This window comes from Babylonia areolata, chromosome 23 (assembly GCF_041734735.1).
Source record: "Babylonia areolata isolate BAREFJ2019XMU chromosome 23, ASM4173473v1, whole genome shotgun sequence".
NCBI lineage: Eukaryota > Metazoa > Mollusca > Gastropoda > Neogastropoda > Buccinidae > Babylonia > Babylonia areolata.
This window is the reverse complement of record NC_134898.1, coordinates 10,127,519-10,135,018: the sequence shown is the minus strand read 5'-3', so window position 1 is coordinate 10,135,018 and position 7,500 is coordinate 10,127,519. Positions and strand designations below refer to the sequence as shown.

The 7,500-nt window shown below is 42.7% G+C and overlaps 1 protein-coding gene across 2 annotated transcripts in view; it reads right to left on the bottom strand.

Annotated features, from left to right (window-relative positions):
- Positions 1 to 7,500, bottom strand: part of LOC143298229 (uncharacterized) — a 70,876-nt gene that overhangs the window by 17,273 nt on the left and 46,103 nt on the right. Inside the window, exon 1 of one of the 2 annotated variants that reach the window (XM_076611032.1) lies at positions 4,297 to 4,399. The exons of the other annotated variant lie outside the window; for it this stretch is intronic. The gene's annotated coding sequence lies outside the window, so the exon portion shown is untranslated. Of the gene's footprint in view, positions 1 to 4,296; positions 4,400 to 7,500 lie in introns of those variants that run through there. 2 annotated transcript variants of the gene reach the window in all.

Below are 7,500 nucleotides of genomic sequence, written 5' to 3'. Positions count from 1 at the left end.
CTCATGACATCGTTCAAAACACGCTTACTCCTCACTCCCAAACTTCCATACCAGCACATAAATGAAACTGTAAGCACGGACTCGATTCAACATCGATAATAACTTTGAAGAATATTTGAATTTATACCAACATTTCTAAGCTTCTGTAAACAAAAAATTCTAGATTGACATTTCTTATGAATGGAATCAACATTTCTGTCAAAAGTCAGCTTATTGTCTAAGATGGTCCCTAAATATCTATATTCATTGACCCTCTCCACTGTTTGACCATCAATAACAAGGTCAGCTACAGGCAAGGGGTCTTTCCGAAAATCTATTAACATTTCTTTTGTTTTCAATACGTTGAGATCCAGATAGTTTTTCTCACACCAGGAACAGAACTTTTTAATTTCACTGAAATAAATAGCATCAGAGTTGGACAGATCTTCAATTGCTGAATCATCAGAATATTTTATGACAGGAGTTTCCTCCGTGCCTCTGCAGTCATTTGTGTACAGTGTAAAAAGAACAGGGGACAGCACTGTACCTTGGGGTGCACCAGTAGAAGAGAGAGAGTGAGAGAAGCGAGAGAGAGAAGAAAGAGAAAAGAGAATAGAGAGGGAGAGAGAGAGATGGAGAGAAGAGAAGAGAAGTGAGAGAGAGAGAGAGAGAGAGAGAGAGAGAGAGAGAGAGAGAGAGAGAGAGAGAGAGAGAGAGCGCTCAAGGCGAGAAAAAGCTCAAGAAGATTTAAGATTCTCTATTACCTACAATTAGAAGAACTTGGTGTGTGTCGATGACGAAGACGTGCGTGAAGGAGAAGGAGAATGATGATCAGGAGGAGGAGAAGGAAAAGAAGGAGGAGAAGTAGGAGGAGGAGAACGAGCAGGAGGAGGAGGAGAAGGAGAAGGATAATAACGTGGAGAAGGAGAGGGAGGAGGAGAAGCATGAGAATTAGAGTTAGAATGAAGAGGTCAAGAAACAGGAGAATGAGGAGAAGGTGACAGACGAGGAGAAGAATGAGTGAGGAGGAGGAGGAGAGGGAAGAGGAGACGGGGGAACATAATAGGAAGGAGGAGGAGGAGAAGGGAAAGGAGGGAAAGGAGGGAAAGGAGGAGGAGGAGGAGGAGGAGGAGGAAAGTAAGCGAAAGGAGGAGTCGGCCAGGGTCGTCCCATGTAGCACGTGCAGAGTTAACCCTGGCCACGCACAGCGAACAACAACACGCCCACCACCAGCCCACATCATCAGCGTCATCTGAAACATCCGCCGGGACCGGGACCGGGCCACAAAGAAAAGAAAAAACAACAACAACAGTCAGTCGTGTGGGAGGAGGAAGAGAAGAAAGAAATGGACCAAGAGAGAGGTCGAGAGAGAGAGAGAAAGAGACAGACAGATAGACAGACACAGAGAGAGAGAGAGACAGACAGACAGACAGAGACAGAGATTGACAGACAGACAAACAGACAAACAGAAACAGAGACAGAGAGAGAGACAGAGGGAGACTGACAGACAGACAGACAGACAGACAGACAGACAGACAGAGAGAGACAGAGATAGAGACAGACAGACAGAAACAGAGACAGAGAGAGAGAGAGAGACAGTGGGAGACAGAGACAGACAGACAGACAGAGACACAGAGAGAGACAGAGAGAGAGACAGACAGAAACAGAGACAGAGAGAGAGAGAGAGAGAGAGACTGAGAGAGACACAGAGAGAGAGACAGAGACAGACAGACAGAGACAGAGAGAGACAAGAGACAGACAGAGACAGACAGACAGGGACAGACAGTCAGAGAGAGAGAGCAACGAATGAAAGCAATGGACGAAGGAGAGCACAAGAAGGAAAAGGAGAACGAGGAGGAGAAGGAGGTGGTGGTGGTGGAGGAGGAGGAGAAGAAGGTAAATGAGGAGAAGAAGAAGGTGGTGGTGGTGGAGGAGGAGGAGAAGAAGGTAAATGAGGAGAAGAAGAAGGTGGTGGTGGTGGAGGAGGAGGAGAAGAAGGTAAATGAGGAGAAGAAGAAGGTGGTGGTGGTGGAGGAGGAGGAGAAGAAGGTAAATGAGGAGAAGAAGAAGGTGGTGGTGGTGGAGGAGGAGGAGAAGAAGGTAAATGAGGAGAAGAAGGTGGTGGTGGTGGAGGAGGAGGAGAAGAAGGTAAATGAGGAGAAGAAGAAGGTGGTGGTGGTGGAGGAGGAGGAGAAGAAGATAAATGAGAAGAAGGTGGTGGTGGTGGAGGAGGAGGAGAAGAAGGTAAATGAGGAGAAGAAGAAGGAGGTGGTGGTGGAGGAGGAGGAGAAGAAGGTAAATGAGGAGAAGAAGAAGGTGGTGGTGGTGGAAGAGGAGGAGAAGGAGGTAAATGAGGAGAAGAAGAAGGTGATGGTGGTGGTGGAGGAGGAGGAGAAGGCAAATGAGGAGAAGAAGAAGGTGGTGGTGGTGGAGGAGGAGGAGAAGAAGGTAAATGAGGAGAAGAAGAAGGTGGTGGTGGTGGAGGAGGAGGAGAAGAAGGTAAATGAGGAGAAGAAGGTGGTGGTGGTGGAGGAGGAGGAGAAGAAGGTAAATGAGGAGAAGAAGAAGGTGGTGGTGGAGGAGGAGGAGAAGAAGGTAAATGAGGAGAAGAAGAAGGTGGTGGTGGTGGAGGAGGAGGAGAAGGCAAATGAGGAGAAGAAGAAGGTGGTGGTGGTGGAGGAGGAGGAGAAGAAGGTAAATGAGGAGAAGAAGAAGGTGGTGGTGGTGGAGGAGGAGGAGAAGAAGGTAAATGAAGAGAAGAAGGTGGTGGTGGTGGAGGAGGAGGAGAAGAAGGTAAATGAGGAGAAGAAGAAGGTGGTGGTGGTGGAGGAGGAGAAGAAGGTAAATGAGGAGAAGAAGAAGGTGGTGGTGGTGGAGGAGGAGGAGAAGGAGGTAAATGAGGAGGAGAAGAAGGTGGAGAAAGAGGAGGATGTGGAGGAGGAGGAGAGCGAGGAGGAGAGTGAGAATGGGGAGGGGGAGCGAGGGGGGGGGGGCGAGGGGGGAGGAGAATGTAGTGAGGGGAAGGTGTGACTTTGTGTGTGTGTGTGTGTGTGTGTGTGCACGCGCGTGCTTGCGTGTTTGTGTGCGTGTGCGTGTGTGTTGTTGTTGTTGTGTGCGCGTGCGTATACGTGTGTGTATGTGACTCTGTGTGTGTGTGTGTGTGTGTGTGTGTGTGTGTGTGTGTGTGTGTGTGTGTGTGTGTGTGTGTGTGTGTGTCTGTCTGTCTGTCTGTCTGTCTGTGAGAGAGAGAGAAAGAGAGAGAGTGTGTGTGTGGTGCGTGCGTGCGCGCGTGTCTGAGTATGTGTGTGTGTGTGTGTGTGTGTGTGTGTGTGTGTGTGTGTGTGTGTGTGTGTGTGTGTGTGTGTGTGTGTGTGTGTGTGTGTGTAAGTATGTGTGCGTGCGTATACGTGTATGTGTGTGTGTGTGCGTATGCATACGTGAGTGTGCGCTTGCGCTAAAAACAGAGGGTAGAGAAACCAACAGTGAGGAGGGATGACGTCAACTGTTTTTCGAATAAGTTTTTTCTTCATTCGGAAATATTTCTTCAAACTTTCCTGTTTTCTTCTGTTTTGTTTATTTCAACTACTTAAAAATGCTTTCATTTTATTACTTTGACTGTTTCCCACCCAAATCACAACCGTGCATGGATGTTTAGTTTTGATTTCAGTTTCAAGGAAGTGTCAAAGTTTGTGGAGCTATAGATATACGCTAAACTCCATACGCTTAAGTAAACTGCGTTTACTTTAAGTATACGTACATGCTGACGATCTTTTTGTATATACATATATGTACGCAATTCGTTCAGTAATGGGCAATACACCCTGAGAACATCCTTGACCGATCCATGAACAGAAGGTAGTAATCGGGAAAGGTCAACAGACCTTTCTGCTTAAGTAACCATCTCTTGACACTTACAGATAGAGAGCCCAGTTAAATAATATCAATAAATTACTGTTATATCTCGTACTGCGAGGGCTGTAGTACTAGTATCGTACTTACTGCTTTGATAAATAGACTGAAACTTTTTTTCTTCCTCGTCGTCTTTCATCACCATCATAATAATAGTCTACATTTTGCAACAAGGGAAACAGTTTAACAAGTCATGTTTAACGAAACCAAACGAAATAAATCATGAGATTGCATGAATTTCTTTTAAAAGAAAAGCCGGTGAAGATGAAATATTGAAGATATACAAATGACAGATATATAACTGATATAATTATGGACGGAGAGGAAGAAGAAGAAGAAGAAGAAGAAGATACGCATGCGCACAGGAAGTAAGGCCAATGAAGAAAACATCACAACAAAAACATTCACCTTTCTTTTCCTTGATTTCACAGCAGATTCCTTTTTCACAAACGAATCCCGGCAGAAAACTGCTCACAGATCTCCAAATTATTTTGCAGACAAAGTGTTCTGTCCGATGATCGTCTCACAACATCAGGACGTAATAATTCATATTATTATTATTTTATTCAGCCGGTATGTCTGTTTTGATGCATATATTTCACAAATATATTTTACTAATGTACAATTCCTCAGCTTCTGGAACCTGGAAATTATTCCACACCCTTTAGGTTATTCAATGCTTTGAGTGTCGTTTATTTTGTTGGAATTCACAAGAGATTTTGTCTTGCTTGGGATAAATGCAGACAACAGCGGCAAAACTCAAGCAAGTAGTGAGTAAAGTAGAAGTTTCTTTCAAAACAGAAATGGTGATTTGTTTTGTTTTGCTATTTCATTAGAAAGTTAACAAGCGATGCCGAGAGAAAAAGCACAGTTTCACTTTCACTTCCGTTTCAGTTTCAAGTGTGTGTCAAAGCGCGCGGACTGATCTATATATACACCACCACATCTGCTTACAAAAACTGCGTAGATGCCTGACCTACGTATAAATCCAATTCGCTGGTCTGTCAGTCCTTGAGAGCCTACCCTAGTTCTGTAAAAAACATTATCATAAAATAAAACATAATATATAAACAACAACGACAAAAAAAACCCAAACCCCCCGCACCCCCCCTTCAAAAAACAAACAAAAAAACAAAAAACAAAAACACACACAAAAAAAAAACAAACACCAACAACAACACAAAACGTCGAATTAAGAGAAACTATACAAAAAGTTCTTGCAAAACCGAAATAAAAGTGGAGTATTCGCTTAATTATTGTTCTCAAAGCAAAACTCTGTATTAGATGAATGCGATCAGAAGAAAACAACACACTCACACATAAACAGCAACACCGAAAAAAGCACAAAAAAGCAGACCCAGAGAAAGAGTACAAACAGCGGAAAATAAAACCCATGGAGAAATAAATAAAACTATTATTTTCCTTCTTAAACAGAGCAAAGTACAAAAGAAATAAACAAAAAATGAACAAAAACAACAATAAACAAACAAAAACAGACAAACAAACAATAACAAAAAACAACACCCCCTCCCCCCCACCCCGTCCACCCCCCCAACCCCCCCAAAAAGAAAGAAAAACAAAAACAAAACAAAGACAACAACAACAACAAAACAACCAACAACAACTTTGGATACAACAAAAGCACAAGAAAAGCTATTTCAATGGTTGATCCTTTATATATTTTGAAATTATCTGTTGATCTTCAATATATATGAAATCACAAAAAGTTTAATTAACATATCGATATACTATGATTTTGTAAAAGACAGTAGAGCATAACGAAATGATTCTACAGCATAGATTTTTTTTTTTCATAAGGACAAAAGAATTATGTTTTAATCAACAATCTAGCAAGACGCTGGAAACACATCTCTAAAAAGAATAAAGGAACATTAACCTGAGTGTTAAGGACAACACTAAAAAAATTAGAAAAAAAAAGGAGAGAAAGAAATTCAACTAAATCTGACGCGAATCAAATCCACAAATATTGTAACAAATTTTGATCAATCGATTAACAAAAGAAAATAAAACCGTCCTCAACAAAACAGAAAAGCAACCAACCAAACTCCTTCAAGATCAAAGAACGGAATACCAGTATTCACTTTTAACTCCGCAGATGTATGCCAAGAACTAAGAAAAGTATCCACTGCGCCTCTCTACGAACTCTTCGCATGTATATATATAACGCCCCCCCCCACCCCCTTCACACACACACACACACACACACACACACACACACACAGCCAGAGAAAAGCACTATCGTTCATTCATGATAGTGTCTACATAGTACATGGATTCTGGAAGAGAGATAGGTTAGCAACTGAGAGAGAGAGAGAGAGAGATATGATGATGAACTGCTCGCGCGCTTTGTGATAACTGCAGCAACCAGGTTCACCGCCTTTTTGAATACCGGTGTCAGGGCTAAATCTACCCCCACCCCAAAATTGTATTGGTTTATTTTGTTTAATTTACACACTGTGTAACTCTGGACTAACAGCTGAACACGTTCAATGCACGTTATAATGTGTCAGCATTGCTGTCATTGCATTTTGATTCATTTCCTTTTGAACACGATTTTCTTCTTTTCATTTCGTCCCTCTTGAAGGTTTCTATGGAGGCGACGTGGCATACCCGGTAAGGCGTTGGATTTCTGATCATAATCATGGCCAAGGTTCGATCCCCAGAATCAGCTTGGTGTTGTGTCCTTGGGAAAGGCACTTTGTTCGGATTTCCCTCACGTCACCCAGGTGTGAATGGGTACCTGACTTGGTTAAAACGGCGGAAAGAACGGACTGGGCCCCAGTGTCGAGCCCTAGACACCTGTGGATATGAATTCACTGCTCCGATGAGCGTCAAAGGCTATGAGATCTTTAACCTTTTGACCTCTTTAGGGCGAGGCCTGGAAGAATGAGAGTCAAGTACCTTGCTTACATAACACTCTCTGTGTCTATTTATCTGTATTTTTCTCTTCATTCTTTCTGTAGGATATGTGTGACTGGACCAAGGAGATGTTCACACGGTAGGCATGATGCTATAGCAAGATGCCTTGATAAATAAAACATACCAGACTGGCTTCGGATGCTAAACGCAAAATTATAACAACAATAATAAAAAAAAAAAAAGCAACAACACCAACACCACCTTCCACAAAAGAAAATCAGTAAGGTTAGAATGGAGTAACAGCTAGAAAAATTCTTTATTAAAATGTGGATCGTAAAGGATAAGACCCACTTTGACAGCAAGTGCAAAGGTTTCAAACCGCAGGTTCCGTTCTTCAGTGACTGTGCTCAGTAGAAATGACAGTGGAGGCAAAGACAAGATAAGATCTGTGAGAAGTTGTGAGTATCATTACTAGGAAAAAACAAATCACTTGTAAGTTTTCTATAGGCAAACCAAACCATCAGAGAAGCTATGAGTATTACTGAGCAGAAAACAAAAGCAAACTTGTGTAAGTACTAGAGAGTCAGCAATCATCTCTTCGCGCCGTACCTTAAAATGAAGGGTGTACATAAAAGCCACGACACCGGTAAGTATTCCGCCGGTCGGGACTGTTGATCAGAGTTCAAGACGAAGAAGGGAGCAGAAGTCGGACAGAAGACATCAATCTAGGTA